The sequence below is a fragment of the Heptranchias perlo genome, unplaced genomic scaffold, assembly GCF_035084215.1.
Source record: "Heptranchias perlo isolate sHepPer1 unplaced genomic scaffold, sHepPer1.hap1 HAP1_SCAFFOLD_50, whole genome shotgun sequence".
Taxonomy (NCBI): Eukaryota; Metazoa; Chordata; class Chondrichthyes; order Hexanchiformes; family Hexanchidae; genus Heptranchias; species Heptranchias perlo.
This window is the reverse complement of record NW_027139516.1, coordinates 397902-402084: the sequence shown is the minus strand read 5'-3', so window position 1 is coordinate 402084 and position 4183 is coordinate 397902. Positions and strand designations below refer to the sequence as shown.

Here is a 4183-nt window from a genome sequence, read left to right as displayed (position 1 = left end):
CAGCCGTTTTCGGGCAGACACAAAAAGCTTTCAGGTTTCAGAAAGGAAAGGAGGTCTCCTGTGCCTCAGCGCCAACATGTTAAGCTGTAGGCTGTCTGTAAAGTAAAGAAAACGGCCTTGAGCTAATTTCTGCTTACTCCAAAAGCACGTTCGCTAGTTCCAACCAAAAACCTAAGGATGACTTTTATCTGATAATTGTATTGCAGTCCTCCGCTGTACGAAGGGAAGCAGCCAGGATTGCTCTCTTTGGTAAATATTCACTGTGCGCCTTTTGACACTCCCGGACTCGTGGAGTCACGTGTGCATGACCGAGACTGACTCATTTCCTGCTCAGACCGCAGCGCTGTGGCAGTGTGAGCTGCTACTTTCTCTGCACACCGTGCAGCAGTGGATATCGTGGCTAGTGACAAATCAGAAGATTGTCTGGACAACTCCTAGCTGACTGGATTGTTTTTTGCCAACTGTCCATCACTTTATGACTTTAGATAGCTTGCAAACTAACCTAATTGGCAGTGCTGCCTGGCAGTTTCCACCGTTCGTGCGCTTTTCACACAGCAGGGAGTATATTAGTTTTATTAACTTTGTAAATCCTGAGTTCAATCCACAGAAAAGATATCAGGGCCTGTGAAGCTTTTTTCCATGTCCCACTTCATCTTTCCATCTTTGCTAAACACTAAAATCAAAAACTTTTGCTTACTGCAGCACACCAAAAGATTGACTGCTCCTTGACCTCTATTCATCGAAGCTGAGGATTGACGTGGGTTCTTGATTTGCTGAAAACTGACACCATTTTTGTTTCGGGACAATTCCCCAAGGTAAAAAAGTGAATGGAGAATGCGGGCATCGATCCCGCTACTTCTCGCATGCTAAGCGAGCGCTCTACCATTTGAGCTAATTCCCCTGCTTAGCGAGACCAATTGCCCTTCACAATAGTCGCTTCACACTCGCCTCCAAACAGCGCCACGAATTGCCACCTCCCTGAATTTTTTCAATACTTTGTTCCAATCCGCGGTATCGAGTATTCGCAAGTGAGCAACCGCAGAACGGGAAGGCACAGTAATCGTAAATGATGCCGAGAAGAGCCCGAGCCTGCGATACGCAGACGAGGTCATCGGAAAAGAACAGCAGCCCGAGCTTGAGGAAACAGCGAGAGCTCTGTCTGTCTGTCTGACTGACCGATCGAAGGCTGATTTGCCTGAAAGTGAGTGCGGTTTGACGTGTTGTTACTCAAAGGCACTCCCTGCTGGTGAGCAGAGGCAAATGCTAGAGCAAAACAGCCGTTTTCGGGCAGACGCAAAAAGCTTTCAGGTTTAAGAAAGGAAAGGAGGTCTCCTGTGCCTCAGCGCCAACATGTTAAGCTGTATGCTGTCTGCAAAGTAAAGAAAACGGCCTTGAGCTAATTTCTGCTTACTCCAAAAGCACGTTCGCTAGTTCCAACCAAAAACCTAAGGATGACTTTTATCTGATAATTGTATTGCAGTCCTCCGCTGTACGAAGGGAAGCAGCCAGGATTGCTCTCTTTGGTAAATATTCACTGTGCGCCTTTTGACACTCCCGGACTCGTGGAGTCACGTGTGCATGACCGAGACTGACTCATTTCCTGCTCAGACCGCAGCGCTGTGGCAGTGTGAGCTGCTACTTTCTCTGCACACCGTGCAGCAGTGGATATCGTGTCTAATGACAAATCAGAAGATTGTCTGGACAACTCCTAGCTGACTGGATTGTTTTTTGCCAACTGTCCATCACTTTATGACTTTAGATAGCTTGCAAACTAACCTAATTGGCAGTGCTGCCTGGCAGTTTCCACCGTTCGTGCGCTTTTCACACAGCAGGGAGTATATTAGTTTTATTAACTTTGTAAATCCTGAGTTCAATCCACAGAAAAGATATCAGGGCCTGTGAAGCTTTTTTCCATGTCTCACTTCATCTTTCCATCTTTGCTAAACACTAAAATCAAAAACTTTTGCTTACTGCAGCACACCAAAAGATTGACTGCTCCTTGACCTCTATTCATCGAAGCTGAGGATTGACGTGGGTTCTTGATTTGCTGAAAACTGACACCATTTTTGTTTCGGGACAATTCCCCAAGGTAAAAAAGTGAGTGGAGAATGCGGGCATCGATCCCGCTACTTCTCGCATGCTAAGCGAGCGCTCTACCATTTGAGCTAATTCCCCTGCTTAGTGAGATAAATTGCCCTTCACAATAATCGCTTCACACTCGCCTCCAAACAGCGCCACGAATTGCCACCTCCCTGAATTTTTTCAATACTTTGTTCCAATCCGCGGTATCGAGTATTCGCAAGTGAGCAACCGCAGAACGGGAAGGCACAGTAATCGTAAATGATGCCGAGTAGAGCCCGAGCCTGCGATACGCAGACGAGGTCATCGGAAAACAACAGCAGCCCGAGCTTGAGGAAACAGCGAGAGCTCTGTCTGTCTGTCTGACTGACCGATCGAAGGCTGATTTGCATGAAAGTGAGTGCGGTTTGACGTGTTGTTACTCAAAGGCACTCCCTGCTGGTGAGCAGAGGCAAATGCTAGAGCAAAACAGCCGTTTTCGGGCAGACACAAAAAGCTTTCAGGTTTAAGAAAGGAAAGGAGGTCTCCTGTGCCTCAGCGCCAACATGTTAAGCTGTAGGCTGTCTGTAAAGTAAAGAAAACGGCCTTGAGCTAATTTCTGCTTACTCCAAAAGCACGTTCGCTAGTTCCAACCAAAAACCTAAGGATGACTTTAATCTGATAATTGTATTGCAGTCCTCCGCTGTACGAAGGGAAGCAGCCAGGATTGCTCTCTTTGGTAAATATTCACTGTGCGCCTTTTGACACTCCCGGACTCGTGGAGTCACGTGTGCATGACCGAGACTGACTCATTTCCTGCTCAGACCGCAGCGCTGTGGCAGTGTGAGCTGCTACTTTCTCTGCACACCGTGCAGCAGTGGATATCGTGTCTAATGACAAATCAGAAGATTGTCTGGACAACTCCTAGCTGACTGGATTGTTTTTTGCCAACTGTCCATCACTTTATGACTTTAGATAGCTTGCAAACTAACCTAATTGGCAGTGCTGCCTGGCAGTTTCCACCGTTCGTGCGCTTTTCACACAGCAGGGAGTATATTAGTTTTATTAACTTTGTAAATCCTGAGTTCAATCCACAGAAAAGATATCAGGGCCTGTGAAGCTTTTTTCCATGTCTCACTTCATCTTCCCATCTTTGCTAAACACTAAAATCAAAAACTTTTGCTTACTGCAGCACACCAAAAGATTGACTGCTCCTTGACCTCTATTCATCGAAGCTGAGGATTGACGTGGGTTCTTGATTTGCTGAAAACTGACACCATTTTTGTTTCGGGACAATTCCCCAAGGTAAAAGAAGTGAGTGGAGAATGCGGGCATCGATCCCGCTACGTCTCGCATGCTAAGCGAGCGCTCTACCATTTGAGCTAATTCCCCTGCTTAGTGAGACCAATTGCCCTTCACAATAGTCGCTTCACACTCGCCTCCAAACAGCGCCACGAATTGCCACCTCCCTGAATATTTTCAATACTTTGTTCCAATCCGCGGTATCGAGTATTCGCAAGTGAGCAACCGCAGAACGGGAAGGCACAGTAATCGTAAATGATGCCGAGAAGAGCCCGAGCCTGCGATACGCAGACGAGGTCATCGGAAAACAACAGCAGCCCGAGCTTGAGGAAACAGCGAGAGCTCTGTCTGTCTGTCTGACTGACCGATCGAAGGCTGATTTGCCTGAAAGTGAGTGCGGTTTGACGTGTTGTTACTCAAAGGCACTCCCTGCTGGTGAGCAGAGGCAAATGCTAGAGCAAAACAGCCGTTTTCGGGCAGACACAAAAAGCTTTCAGGTTTAAGAAAGGAAAGGAGGTCTCCTGTGCCTCAGCGCCAACATGTTAAGCTTTTGGCTGTCTGTAAAGTAAAGAAAACGGCCTTGAGCTAATTTCTGCTCACTCCAAAAGCACGTTCGCTAGTTCCAACCAGAAACCTAAGGATGACTTTTCTCTGTTAATTGTATTGCAGTCCTCCGCTGTACTAGCTGTACGATCGAAGGGAAGCAGCCAAGATTGCTCTCTTTGGTCAATATTCACTGTGCGCCTTTTGACACTCCCGGACTCGTGGAGTCACGTGTGCATGACCGAGACTGACTCATTACCTGCTCAGACCGCAGCGCTGT

General features: G+C 47.2%; 1 non-coding gene across 1 annotated transcript; it reads right to left on the bottom strand.

Annotated features, from left to right (window-relative positions):
- Positions 1-3377: 3377 nt before the first annotated feature.
- On the bottom strand, positions 3378-3450 carry trnaa-agc (transfer RNA alanine (anticodon AGC)). The gene has a single exon. It is a non-coding gene; the product is annotated as a tRNA-Ala (tRNA).
- Positions 3451-4183: the final 733 nt, after the last annotated feature.